Source organism: Topomyia yanbarensis, chromosome 1, assembly GCF_030247195.1.
Source record: "Topomyia yanbarensis strain Yona2022 chromosome 1, ASM3024719v1, whole genome shotgun sequence".
Classification (NCBI taxonomy): Eukaryota; Metazoa; Arthropoda; class Insecta; order Diptera; family Culicidae; genus Topomyia; species Topomyia yanbarensis.
The window spans coordinates 201,686,810-201,701,811 of record NC_080670.1 but is presented as its reverse complement, the minus strand read 5'-3'; the positions used below and the strand labels follow the sequence as shown (position 1 = coordinate 201,701,811).

Here is a 15,002-nt window from a genome sequence, read left to right as displayed (position 1 = left end):
AACACCTAAGAAAATTTGTCTATTTTACTCCTAATAAACTTTTTAAAGGTTGTTTTAAAGGTGATAATAGGTTATAGGTTATAAAGAAGCTTTAAATTACTCGAACGTTTTATGCGATACACCATTCCAGTTACTTTCCAATGCACACCGAAATTCAGTCCAGCACGGTAGACGAAATGCGAGCGCCTGTGATGCAGGAGAATCTTCTGAGTAGGTAGGGAACCACTCGCAAATGTAACATCTTTATCGCCGGCATTTTCCAGAAGATGAGAGAGAGCGAGAGTAATGCACTGCACCGCATCGCACACAGCAAGGATAAAGAGAACACGCAAATGCGGCAAGAGCGAGCAGGATACGGAAGTGTTTAGGCATACTGCCTACATAGTATCGGAAAAGCGAGAAAAACTCTCTCCTCTAGAATGAAGCATGGCTAGCGACGGCGGTCGTCCTTTACTACCGGGAAACTCCTACATGTATGTATGTATGTATGTATGGAAAAATCATGCTCAGTGATCTGCTTGTTCGCTCACTCGGTTCGATTGGCTGTATCAGTCTAATCCCGTCCGTCGAGTGTTCCGTGCGCGAACTGAATTATAACTATTGGCGCCCTGCAGCAGTCTGCTTTGTGTGGTACAAGTCCACCAGGGCAGAAACGGGCTAGAACTCTTCCGATTCAGTTGTTGGCCAGTCACTAGATAGTAACCTGGGGGACGTGTAAAGTTTAGGACAATACTGTTCGTGAGTGTTCTAAGCAAATTTGGAAATGCAAAAAATGTGATTTTACTGGATTGCTTCGTTTCGCCAGAGGATATTACCTATTGCTGTAAAGGATTATAATCCAAGTGTGAAAATTTTTGACGGCACACACACACTTTGACACCTCACCACACAGTACAGATGACTTCGCGGGAGCGAAGGGTGTTTCAGAGCAAAAGGGCACTTACTCCCGTCGGTAGTCTGGTAGCGGCAAAAGGAAAAGCTAAAATTGTGCGGTAGAATCTTAGTTTTGACAGGAAAAGAGCGCTGTTTAGCCAAAATATAGCGAAAAGTTTTGGCGAGAGTTAGTGTGCACACGTGTCCTTGTGGAATTGTCGTGTTTTTATAGTGAGACGAATAGTGGAATTGAAAAGAAAAAAGCGGGAGAAGTTTTTTTTTCAGAAAAACTTCATCTGACACGGTAGCATGGTAACCCGATATCTCGCGGTTCGAGGAGAATTACAAACTGAGTAACAAATTTTCCTCGAGCATGTTTGGCTTGGGAAGACTGGTTTTATTGATTTTACGGAACTAAAGTTAATCTAAAACTAGCTTAGATAAACAATTGGCTTGTGGTAGTCTGGTAGGGTGAGATAATCCGCTTTTAGGGGGAAGCAAATTCACACGTGTTAGGCATTTCGAGATGAATCTAGTTGGAAACTCACTATCCAGTATAGCTTCAAGTAGCTTTGCAATTTGTAAAATTCAGTACCTGTTTTTATGATTTTTGAAAGCTTTTTGAATTAATTAATTTTTGATACTAGAAAAGTCAATTTTTTGACAAGTTTTAACTTTCGCGATTCATCTTTTTTGGCAAATATCTTTGTTCCTGAATTAGCTGTTATAGTAAGAAATAGCTTCTGAAAATTTAAACAATTTATTCAGTGCATTGTTTGTGGAGATATCGTGAGTAACACAAACACTACAAAAAGAGATCATTTTGTTTTCTACAAACACAAGAAAACATATCCTACTCTATGCGCCTTAGTTGATTTGTGTGAGAATTTACCAAAATGTTCTTTAAAAACCCTGATTTACATTGCATTCTACGGTGTGCAATGGTACATAACCCCTTAATTGTAATGTTTACTTTTAATTTATTTCAGAGCAAAAATCCGAAGATTTGAATTAACCACATCGTTTAGGCAACATTTTCCTCTGTAATAACAATTTGCAAAATATTCAAAAAAAAAATTAAATTTTTCGAAATCTTTAAAAGTTACACTTTGAAAAATAAGCTCGGTAAAACGTACAGAGGTAAAATGCACCACAACAATGAAATCGCCTTAGGTAATGCAATTGTTAGCTTTTAAGAACGATTTTTCTGTTTTTTTTAATTAAAATTCTGCAAGATCAAAGAAGAGGGCATTTTGCCCCCGATGAAGCAAAGATATCAACGTAGTAAAAGAGTAGTAGTAGAGTAGTATTTAGTAGATTTTTCATAAATAGTGCGACAGAATAACGAGCAACGATAAAAATAGTACTAGAATTCACTGATATAAAGGTAAATCATCATTTATATGAGCTGAAAATCCTTGTTGCACAAGCCACATAATTATTGAAGAGAACAGCACGTTATTCATTTTTGTTTATTTTCCGGGCTGCTGTTGATATACGGTTACCAAACTTTGACAGTGTATGTTTACTATGGCGGACTTCCGGCTGGTGTTATCCTTTTCCAGAAATTTTCAGCCATTTTCGATATAAGCAAGGGGTGCAGTTTGCTCCAAGGTGCGTTTCGCCCTACCTTACCTTGGGGTCGTTCATAAATCACGTAGACTCGTGGTATGGGTGGAAGGTGATCAGAATCAAAGTCAGTATGTATAATCAATTTGCTACAAATGTGACTTTGATCTGTCGAAACCAAAAATTGCTTACAGACGAATAACACGTAGGGCCATTTGGGATCAAAATTGAATCATAACCAGCAGAGCAATAATAAAAAAAGTAGTTTACTGTTGGAATTGCTTTGAGCAGTATTCCAGTATCGGTGTTTGGCGTTAAAATCGCCGGTTATAAAGAATTTCGACCGATTTCTAGTTTACCCGCCCGTGTATTCAAAAACTACGCTGCAACAATAAAAATAACACGGTTAAAATAAAGTAGCCAATTATGAGTATTGTAACACCCATCTCCGGCAAAACTGAAAAAACTCATTTATTGGGTAAACCTCACATATCCAATTATGGGTACAAACCGCATCCCAGCAAAGCTCAGCCGGAATTGAACTGGAATTCTGGCTGGTTCCAGTTCGCACACGGGCTCCAGTGACACAACCGATTCTAACTAGAATCGGTTGTGTCACTGGAGCCGGAATACGAACTGGAACCAGCCAGAATTCCGGTTCATTTCCGGCTGAGCTTAACTGGGATACGTCAAAAATTGGGTATTTTTTACCCAGTTTTATAGATTTATATGTTCTGAAAATGGATAAAATTTAACCCATTTTTGGAAACTTTCTGGGTAGAAAAAGGCGAAAGGGATTAGTTTGGATAATTGAAAATTCGAACTTAATCACTTTTTATAATTTTGAATATATTATGTTATATTTTCGTCAATAAAAATCAGTTTTGCCGTAGACTTTCCTGAATCTTAAAAAATTTGGTAGTTACATGAACTAGCGTGCGTTGCCTTTCGCGAACCTGTAACATTCCGGTAAACGAGATGCGGCATGATTAATAGAATTGTAGTTCGTCGTGTTTGTGAAGTTACTAGGAAAAGAGAAAAATATCCCGCTTTTAGCTTTGGTCCAACATTCAATCACAGATAAATTCAATCTAGGGCCCTATTCTCACAGTGACTAGAACAAAATTTCCTTCTAGTCACTAAGTGACGTGACTGTGAGAATATGGCCCCTAATATTCGCCTTAATTATCTTACCTGTACTTCTGTGAACACCTCGCTAAATTCTAGTTCTTCAAAGTTAAACTTGACCAGAAAATAGAGCGCCAAAAACTGCAAAGTATTTTTCAACCATTAATGTGTAATATTTTACCCATTTTACTTGGCGAATAGCAGTATTGAGATGGGTATTTTTGTACCCAGTTGCTTATTCAGAAAAATACTCATTTCGTGACAGCTCAAATCGAACTGGAAACTGGGTGGTCCTGAGACCCATGAATGGGTACTTTATTTTAACCGTGAAAACCAAGATCGGTTTCAACTTCGATACTCAAACCATCAAATACCCTGGTGTTAAAAGAAGGTAAGACGCGATGGTTGATTCTGCGATTAACCGTTATTGCGATTCCTCCTCCGAATAAAACAATTTGATCAAATCGATGAATAACAAAATTAAAGTTCTATGCTATATTTCACCCTAAACCAGTCTTCGAACTTGAAGGGCACAAATCCTTACTTATTACAGGGTGCGTTTCGACTTCGTCTAATCAGAAACCGACACTAACTTTTTGTCAGAATAGATTAGCGCCAGCTTGACGTTTCCCTAGAACTAAAACACACTTTGTGTTTCAATCGAACGACTAATCAAACGTGATGTCCCGCCCGAGCAGTCTTTTTGTCTTATCGGCAAAAACAGAAATTCTGCTCGGATAAGTAAGGATTTGTGCCCTTCAAGTGCAAAGAGTGGTTTTACCAAAAAAAATTCGCCCTGGTGAGAAATTTCGGAAAACACTACTTGTGTTTCTGAGCAAACCCACCGTCCTGCGTGATGTCCCGCAAGAAAAACGCGACGAATGAATAATCAATTTAAAGTCACGTAAATAAAACAAACAAACCGCAAGAAAAGGAGATCTGATTAAGCTGATGAGAATTAATGAAATCGAAACTTGGTTTGGGTTAGCAAGCCAATGTAATATGCACTATGCAATATTGCTGCTTGGTAGAGAAAAATTCAGGTAAAAACTAATATTTTAATGTTTTAATGAATCATAACAAAAAAATATATTGCAGATAGTTGGGTTTTATAAAATATCGTTCTTCTATATCTCGAAATGCTGATTAAATAAATCTTTCATGTCTTTATCAAAGATGTTTCTAATAATTTTAAACAACTTTACTGAAGACACGAAGTCTCTAAATAATCTTTTTAAAGAGTTGGTTCTCTGTAATTACTTTTAGAGGGGTTAATCGCCAAAATAGTTTCTTCGAGGGATGCGCTGTATTAAGCTATAAAACTTCGAAGATACGAGAACTTGAAAGTTGACGGTTTCGAACTTCAGCACACTCAAGTTGTTTTTTGATTGGTTTTCTTTTTTATCTTTGAACCGAAGAAATCAATATTCGCACAAAAACCAATAAGCATATTGAATGCGTCATAACGGCTACTTGATAAGTACTTAAGTCGTTTTAAATACAATTTAAAAATCGGGCAAAATATACGGCTACAATACTTCACTGCCAAGAAAATGCTTTTTAACTGCTATTGTGCATTCAAAATGCTGTTTACTGACAATATGTTTTTAAAATAGATTTTTAAATGCTGATTTGTTATTATTTATTTTTACTTTTGGATTTTTTCAAAATGGGGAAAGGCTTCTTTGAGTGAAGTTTCATTAAAATCTTTTCTCAAAATGCTGATTAACAACAGTTATGCGTTAAAAGTGCTAGGATACTGCAAAAAGCATATGTAATGTACATAATATACTACTTTACAGCATACACTAATGCTAGGTAGTTATCTGGGTAGGCCTTGCATTAGGACATGCATTCGATGTGATTCGGCATCCTATTTGTTCAAATTGAAGACGATAAGCCGAGTTTCTCGTATATGCTCTTTTTCTGTTCCATATTTTTTATAAAATGTTCTGCTTAAGAAAATATTTAACAAAGGCTCTTTTTTGGCTCAAAAACTAGACGATTAAAGATATGCTTTTATAATGCAATATTTTATTAACTAGCTCCAAGTTAGACTATGTGTCTAAACTAGTACAAAGCAATCCAACTAAAAACAATATTATATCGAGTTCACCGATATATGAGCTACAACATACTGATACATACTGATTTACTGATTGCGAATCGATAGACTACTTTTTCTTAAGAACCTCGGAAAACGAACAGGAAAACTTGAATTTCCATAAGACTCCATGTCGGATTAACCCCTTTTGGACCCCTGCTAGTGCTGGGGTTACCTGCATGGTCAACTTCGATTGCTAATAGCAAAAAAATCTAGAAGTTATTTTCAAATTCGCTAAATGGCAGTACATGCAGATTACTTAGAACTATCAAAAAATGCAAAAATGTCGATTTCGGAAAAAAATGTCTGTTAGCCCCTTTTGGACGCCAGCCATTCATTTCTAAACATTATTTTCATTCATCATTGTACGTTCAAAAAAAGGAAAGAAGGTTGACTACAACTAAGTTGCCAATTCACGTTATCGTAATGCGTGAGAAGATACTGAGTTTCACTTTCAGCATAACAAAATGTGTAAAAAAATGTCGTCGGTTAAACTTGCCGAACAATCACGAGAACTTTACTATGTATATACCAAGCCAACATTCTATTAGCCAAGCTACGAATGGTTCATTTGTTTGATGATAAACAATGGCACATGCTTACTCTGCATCCTCCTTCCGCTGTTCGCGCGGTTTTCTTCTGTATCCAAAATACAATTGCATAAAGGCGGTGCTCTGATAGACCGAACGAACCGTAGGATTAATAGGGTGATGTGCCTATTATGGCTGTAGAGCCTATTGTGACCCTATTTCGTACCCCTTGGTTTCGAACCAAGCATATGAGATAATGACAATATCGATTTGGCTAAAACAGGTGTGCAAAAAAAGCTCAAGTTATATTCTTTATTTGTTGTGCACATACGTATTCAGAACTATCCACTAAATCCAACTTTTAATTAAAACAAAATCACCTTATTGAAATATCTGCTGATCCGCCTCACTCGCGTAGTGAACCGAAACAGGACGCAACGGCGCTTAGCAAAATAAACACTTTCGAGCCAGCATTTACCGCCTCATATCTCGTTATTCCGGCACAAATATATTAAATATTGCACTGATACATACCTTTATTTTAGCTGGAGAACCTTTTTACGATTATTTCGCTTTAAAAGCACTCGTCAAACACTAGAATAGGCCTAGTGTTATAATAGGATAAAACTAAATACGGGGGTTCCTATTATTGGCATGTTTTGCTGATACACTACCACAATCAAAACCAACTTTTTGCATCCATCATACAGAAAAGAATCACCAGTGCGGCCAAACCGAAACATGAACTTGAAAACATAATGTTATGCAATTTCAGGTATAAGTAATCAATTATTTCAAGTTATTCAACTAATTGTTGATCGCAGATATTTTATTTTCATTTGCACATACAATTTGGATCGGGAGGAAGTAATGTGAGATGTGAACTTTATATTCCAGTTGTTAACTTTTGCATGGTTATTTCCTGCATGCGCAGTTCTGGGCGCTCTTCTACTAACAGCTGATGAGTTTCTTTCGTGTGCGTAATGTTTACGTTTGTTTTGATCGGCTGAAAAAAGCAGAATAATTCGTTTTACAAATCACGCGTTGGCGTCCATGATCTGGATACCTAGTTAGAATCGACGCAAATGAAATATGAGGCATTGCGTTTCAACTAGATTGTTTTTCGATGAGGTGGAAATCGGCACACCCATGAGGCGATAATTGGAACGTTCAGGTGGGAATAGATGCACAGAATAGAACATTTATTTTCATTTATGCTGAAAATTGAGACAATTTTGCCAAATAAGCATTATACAGATGTTTAAGAAACAGTACACTGATACTTTATTCTGAAAAAGGTTATAGGTAATATGGCTTCTTTTTAAGTTATTCAAAAAATAATGCGACCCTCTCCATAATGGTGCCAAAATAGGCTCATCACCCTAGTATAATCAATATCCGTTTTATTTATACTGCTTTAGCTTGCCTTTTTCCCGCTGAGTCTGACCGTTGATAGTTCGTTCGATTTGTTAGGTTTGCTGTTTGAGTTCATTTTGTGCTCGTGTTTGGTTTTGATAAATGACCTCCACTCGAAAGTATAAGCATTGGAACCAACGTCAATATCGTTGTGAACGACTTTGGTTCGATGTTATCGAGAAGATGCGCTGGTTCAATAACCAGGTATCAAATGTAAATTCAAACCCCAAAATATTAGGGATTCAGAGTTTTCAATGTCAGTGCTGCAGTAGCTCAAAAATTGTCCTTGTTTTGTAATCAAAAATTAGTACCCAAATTAGCACTAGTTAACTAGTACTAGTTTAGATACATCGTCTAACTAGACACCCAGTTGGTGCTAGTTACTGACGAGATGAATTCGAAACACAAAAACCAAACTTATTTCAATATGAGCTCGAGCTTGTGCGACCACCCCTGTCTGCTACTCCGTTATCGATCTGGACTAGCTGAAGTTGCACAGAGAATAAGTAGATATTATTATTATTATGTTTATTAAGGCTTTAACCACTAAGGGTCATTCACCTAGAAAAAAAGGAGTCATTACATTGCATTTTACAAGGTCCTTCAGTTCTTTGGTTAGATATTGCACTCGGTGGCGATAATACGCTGGTAGGGCCGCGTGACAACCTCCCCAGCACCCGGTCCGGGTGTGGCGGAGGGCCCGCTGATTGATGGTGGTAGATGGGTTGGCAGATTGAAGTCGCAGGTGCCGCGGAAGAACCTCCCCAGCGCCCGGTCCGGGCTTGGCGGAGGGCCCGCTGAGCAATGTTGGTATATGTGTTGGCAAGCTGTGGTTGAAAGGGCCGCGGAAGAACCTCCCCATCACCCAGTCCGGGTGTGGCAGAGGGCCCGCTGAACGATGGTAGACAGCCTGGTATGCTGTGGTTGATAGAGGGCCACGGGAGAAGCTCCCCAGCACCCGGTCCGAGTGTGGCGGAGGGCCCGCTGAGCAGTATTGGTCCATGTGTTGGCAGGTTGTGGTTGAAAGGGCCGCGGAAGAACCTCTCCATCACCCAGTCTGGGTGTGGCAGAGGGCCCGCTGAAAGATGGTAGATGGCCTAGTTTGTTGTGGCTGATAGAGGGCCACGGGAGATCCTCCTCAGCGCCTGTTCGAAGTGAGGCGGACAGCCCGCTATGTGATGGTGGTAGGTAGGGTGTTTGAGGCCAGTATGCTCTCGGTCCACTTTAGATAGCTTCAAAAATATTGGCATCTTTCAAGAATGCGAGTAGTGTCTCTTCCTGTGCTGAGTTGTTCGATAGTGTGTCCTGAATCGAGGAGGGCAGATTATGGAGTCGCCGCAGGTCTTCGAGTTCCCGGCAGTTAAGGAGTAGGTGCTCTACCGTGATTCTTGTATTGCAGGTCGGGCACATTGGGGGATCGACGCGGGTGATGGTGTGGGTGTGGGTGATCTTCGTGTGTCCTACTCGTAGGCGCGACAGTGCTCTTTGTTCCTTCCGGTTTTCGCGGTCTGTCCACTTCGCGAGATCTTTTTTAACCTTCTGTGGGTAGCCTCGTAGATTCCTCCAGTGGGCGATAAAGTGCTCGGAGACTTTTGCCTTGAATTCCCTAATAACATCAGACGATGGGACCTTTTTGGAAAACCGAGCGCGTGCATGGCGGCCGAGAGCGGCCAAACGGTCAGCCTCTTCGTTACCGCGAATTCCACTGTGGCCGGGAACCCAGCATATGGTAGTAAACGGGTCGCAGGATTGCTCTATGGCTTGAACGTAGGTGTGCTTGGACTCCCCCGATTCCAGTGCTTTGATGACAGAGAGGGAATCGGAGAAAATCACAGCCGGAGTATCTTCAGGTTTCTTGGTTATGGCTATGGCGATGGCGGCTGCTTCTGCCGAGAATACTGAGCAAACAGAGGGTAGACGAAGGGTGAGGCCCTCTCCAATTCCGCTCACACCCGCCCCCACGCCCTCGCTAAGTTTCGAGCCGTCTGTGTAAATGTGCAGATGATTAGGGTATTTGCGTTCAACCATTTGGAGGAATTTAGCTTTGACAGTACTGGGAGGATCACCTGCTCTGGCGGATACAGCCAGGCTGCAGTCTAAGTTTGGGCCACGCTCATGCCAGGCGCGGTTGCGAACCCGATGCAGCTGTGCGATTGTAGGGAGAGGAGTATTGGTAAATGTGATATAGATGTCCTTGGCTGTCTGTAGAAGGTGACATCCATCACCAGATGTTTTCTCTAGGAATCCAACGGCTCGTTTCAGGACAGCTACCGCCAGTGCCCATCGGCAGGGAAGTACTCCGGTTTCGACGCAGGCGGCTTCGGCAGGGGTGCTGGGCAGTAGATTCGAAGCTAGTCTGACTACTCCGTGATACAACGGTGACAAGATATCTACTAATCCCTCCCAATTGAGACTGGTTATCTCGAGGCCGTAGAACAGTCGACTATGGATGAGGGCTTGGCTGATATTTAGTGCGGTTCGCCTATTCCACTTTGGGTGACGCGAGCTGATGGTGCGAATTAGTCGTTTTCTACTTTCGCAGTCCTTTTTCACCTGCCGGAAGTGCGGGAGAAAGGTCATCTTCCGGTCGATAGTCACACCAAGAATTTTAGGTTCCTTCCGGAAAGGAATTACGGTTCCGGCAAGTTTGACTGGCCTGCCGGTGGCTACATGATTGGAATTGCAGCAGTGCGCAATAGCGCATTTTGTGGCTGAGATACTGAAACCGACTGAGTCAGCCCACCGGCCGACAGCATTCACGGCTGCCTGTAGCTTCAGTCTTGTGCGACCAATTGTTTTTCCGATAGCAATAAGTATTATATCATCGGCGTAGACAAACACGTATATACCTTTCGGAAGCGTAGCAAATAGGGAATTCATGCTGACCAAGAATAGTGTGACTGCCAAGGCCGACCCTTGGGGGACGCCGTTAGTTTCCCGAAACAGGTTCGATTGCTTACCTCCAATGCCCACCCTGAAACTTCGGTCACTGAGGTACTGTTTGAGGAAGCAGCCAAGGTTTCCGCTAACACCCCATTGGTGCAGCTGGCGAAGTACTCCTTCACACCATACCGTGTTGTATGCCTTGGCGAGATCAAGGATGGCAATGTCCGCATGCAGGTCGTTGGCTATGGCGTCACTTACTGTTTCACCGAGGCAGCCTAGATGAATTCCTGTGCCGAGTCCCTTACGGAATGCGAACTGTCGATGGTCGAGAAGCTCCTGTTCCTCGAGGAATGTTATCAGGCGTCTGTTTACCATTCTTTCCATCGTCTTCCCAATGCAAGGGAGAAGGCTAATGGGTCGGAAGTCGTTCGGGCTCCTGGTTCCCTCGCATTTCTTCGGAATGGGAATCGTGAGAGCGGTTCTCCAGCTGTCTGGGAAGGATCCGCCTTCCCATATCCTGTTGAATCCGTTTAGGAGTGCTCGCTTGCCAACCGGGGGTAAATGCCTTAACAGGGGATAACCAACGTTGTCGAGTCCCGCAGAGTTGCCCTTTGCAGTACTCAGTGCAGTGGCCAGTTCCACTCCTGAGAAAGGTTTGTTGTAATCCTGGCTATCGTCTGGACTGAATGTTGTAGGGGTGGCTTCTATTGTCCTCTTCGTTTTCAGGAAGGCAGGTGGGAGGGAGGAGTCCCCAGAAAGCATGGCGAAGTGTTGACCGATTGCATTAGCAATTTCAGAGGGCTCAACTGTAGTGGTACCGTTAACCGTTAGTGCGAAGCCGTTTTGCCTTCTTTTGCCGCTTAGGGCATTGACCCTTCTCCACAGATCCGCAGTCGACGAATCGGAGCTGATCCCGTCTAGGAAAGATGCCCAGCTGGCCTCCTTGGCTTTCTCGATGGCCCACCTGGCCTGGTTCCTGAGGCGACGAAAATCCGCTGATCTTTCTTCCCATCGATGATGGTCAAGGGGGGTATTTTTAAGATTTCGAAGGGCTTTTCGTCGTTCTTTGATTGCCCTCGCTACTTCTGGGTTCCACCAATGAACCGCTCGTTTTGGTGGTGCTCCGCTGGTTCGGGGAATGCATGGTTTTGCAGCCTGTGTCATTACCATTACAAGCTCGTCTGGTGAATAATCCCGGTCTCGATCGAGTGCATCCGATACGTTATCTTCGTAGGTGAGCCACTCCGCCCGATCATAGAGCCAACGACGACGCCGCGACGTAGAGGGGGGCATCCGGTCATAGGAGACTACGATTGGGAAGTGATCGCTGTTTCCAGTATCGGCGAGAACCGACCATCCGCAGGCTCCAGCAATGGAGCTAGAACATATGGTTAAATCTAAGGCGGATGTGGATCGGCCCCGGAGGAAGGTGATACTACCGTCATTTAACGTTACCGCGTTGCTCTCTTCGATGGCTTCGATAATGGCATTACCGCGATGGCAACACCTTTTGGAGCCCCACGCTGTGTGATGGGCGTTAAAGTCACCCATTAATAGGAAGGGGGTGTGTAGTTGCTTGAAGAGATTCCGTAATTTATTTCCCACGTTACTGACTTCCTGAGGGATGTAAATAGACGCTACTGTGCAACTTATGGGAAAGTTGATTTTTCTTCCCACTACAATGAGGTCGGTGTCAAATTTTACCGGCTCAGACGGCAGGTCAGCTCTGGTTCCTAGACCGACCGTCTGGTAGATGTTCGACCCTTTGGCTGATTCCCAAATGTAACGGTAACTGAACCAAGGTGATGGATCCGTGTTTCCCTTTATGTGTGTCTCTTGGATGGCAAGACAGATGGGCGCAGAGCGTGCAATGATGCGTTGGAGGTCTCCTAGGTTTGCTCTCAGGCCGTTGGTGTTCCATTGGATTGCCAGCGTGCAGTTTGTTCCGTCGGGTGGTGGGGTTGGACTGGTGCTGGAGCTATTCCTGGCCGGACTTCTGCTAGATACCATTTGTATGGGTCGTGTGGAAATTAGAGGTACGGGTGGTGACGAGTCCGCCGCGGGTGTGCGTTCAGAGGGTCTTTGGCCTGTCGTTGGTGTTTCTGTAGAAAAGGTAGAGGCAACAGCAGTTGGGTTCAGATGGGTTCTGAGGTTGTAGGAACTTACCCGGGAAGGCCCCGGGTTCCCCGTGCCGGCAACCGTCGGGGACTCATCGGATGACTCCGGAACTTCCCGAGTCGGGGGCGACACGGGGAGGGAGCTTTTTTTGCTGCGCGGTGAGCAGGTTTTGTTGTTACCGTCTTCAGGTCTGATGGTTTCTTCGTGGACTTTGAGCTTTGACGTTAGTGTGGCTGGTTTTGTACCGTCGGACCCTGAAGAAAGATAAGGTGCGACAGATGGTTCCGATCGAGTATCAGGACTGTTGGAACTTACCCGGGAAGGCCCCGGGTTCCCCGCGCCGGCAACCGTCGGGGACTCATCGAGTATCTCCGGAACTTCCCGAGTCGGGGGCGACGCGGGGAAAGGGTCTTTTTTCATGTACGGTGTGCAGGTTTTGTTGTTCGTGCTGTCCCATTGTGATTTCGTGTGCACGGATTCTGTAAATGCGGTGTAGTTGTAGCGATTTTCAGCGTTCATGTCGCTGCTCCTGTAGCGGAAATGAACTGGGTGCCAGGAGCAACCGGCGACAGGGCTTAGGTCGCGGAGCCGATTGTTGGTGTGGCTGTGGTCCAGTCGATTGGGGGTCGATTCTTCTTTATTAGATTTGTTATTTGCTGTTAGCCAAAGTAACGGGTCAGGTGACGGATTGTTGCTCTGTGTTTCGATGGTTAGCGGCGGAGTGCCGCCTGGCGGATATTGGCTGAAAAGATTTGGGGACAGTCGGTTGTTGACTGTTGGATTTAGTCTGGAGGTACTTGCCTGGGTAAAACCCGGGCCCGCGCCGACAGCCGCCGGGGGTGCATCGGGAGAACCCGGAACGTCCCCGGTCAGGGTCGACGCGGGAGGATTGTTTGTTTGGTTTCGACTATTGAATGCTGTTGTTATTGTTGTTTTCTGCTTGCTGGATTGAGTGTTGTTGGGTTTATTCAGAGATGAGGTTCGAGTAGTCAACGTCCGGTGGTGGTTCTTGACATAGCGTGTTGAGTGATGTTGATGAGCTGGAGCGTGACCAGGACATGGCAGAGTCCATGATAGGCGAAGGCAGTGTTATGTCGGGGGTAGTTTTGGGGTTGGGGCTTCTAGATTTGTCAGTGTTGGTCTTCCTAGTGTCTTTCTCTTTCTGGCGGTTGGATCTCCTAAGCTCTGCTTGGTTGGGCAGACCAACGGGGGTTACGGTTACGGGGGCTGGTTCGATGAACTTTCCTTTCTTGGGCTTTGTTCCCGTGGAAGCAGTATCGTCGGAGGGAGTGTTCTCACGGGAGTGCATAGACGGCTTTTGGTGGAGCTCGGTGACGGCATTACGTAGTTTTGCTATTTCTGCAGAGGCTGCTGCCAGCTGTTTTTGTTGTTTGGCGCATTGTTCTTTCAGGTAATTAATTGTCCGATCTTTGCTTTTCTCTTGGGCCATGCTTTCCTTTAGAGTTGCTAACTCCTTTTGTAAATGGGCTATTACTGTGTCCCGTTCGTCATCCTTGGTGTTACCTTCGGCAATGCTCGCGTAGCTAGGGCCTTGTTGCCGTTTAGTTACAAGAGCTCTAGCCTCAGAGAAAGTCAAGTTTTTGTCGATTCTGATCTTGGTGATCTGTTCCTCCTCTGCAAATTTGGGGCACTTCCTGCTGCGGGTCGAGTGCCCATCTCCGCAGTTGATGCAGAGGCTAGGGTTCTTGCAGGGATTTTCCTTGGATGTCTCGTGTTCTTGGCTGCAGTTCAGACAGGCGACGGAGTTGGGGCAGAAACGGCTGCCGTGCCCGAAATGACCACACTTGAAGCACATCATCGGCAACGGGTAGTACGGGCGGATGCTAGTACGCAGCAGGCCGATGAACACGTGTTCCGGGAGTTTGGAGCCAGAGAAGGACAGAATAACTAGTGGTGTATTGACCGGTTTTCCTTCAAGCATTTTTGTTATCCGTCGAACATTCGTGACCCCTTGAGCCTTGAGCTCTTCCAAGAGTCGAGCTTCTTCAACGTCTTTGGTGTCAGGGTCGTAGATGACGCCCTGTACTAAGTTGAGGGTTGGATGGGAGATAACTTCCACCTTTTGGCCGCCTATGAGCTGGTCCAGTTTTTTAAGGGACAGGAAAGCTTTCTTAGATCTGGTTCTAAGCACATATCTGGATCCCCTTGCCTCCTTCGTTGCACTCACTATATTTCGTGGGTCGATTCCTAGCACTGCCTGTACCGATTTCATAATGAGGAAGGGATCAGCTGGGAGGCGTTGTTCGTCTTTTCCTGGTTCGTTGACGGCACGCAGTAATAGCGTCTGCTGATCAATTACGTCTCCAGAATTCAGGTAACCGGGAAGAGATCGGCTGAGGGGAGGTTCCCCGCCCCAA

The 15,002-nt window shown here is 44.2% G+C and overlaps 1 protein-coding gene across 10 annotated transcripts in view; it reads left to right on the top strand.

Moving 5' to 3' along the window:
• Window positions 1-558: 558 nt before the first annotated feature.
• LOC131688278 (progestin and adipoQ receptor family member 4) overlaps window positions 559-15,002 on the top strand; it is a 46,137-nt gene continuing 31,693 nt past the window's right edge. For 4 of the 10 annotated variants that reach the window (XM_058972506.1, XM_058972518.1, XM_058972492.1 and 1 more), the window contains exon 1: window positions 559-738. The gene's annotated coding sequence lies outside the window, so the exon portion shown is untranslated. Of the gene's footprint in view, window positions 843-15,002 lie in introns of all 10 variants that reach the window. The other 6 variants (XM_058972513.1, XM_058972477.1, XM_058972482.1 and 3 more) reach the window with 4 other exon arrangements.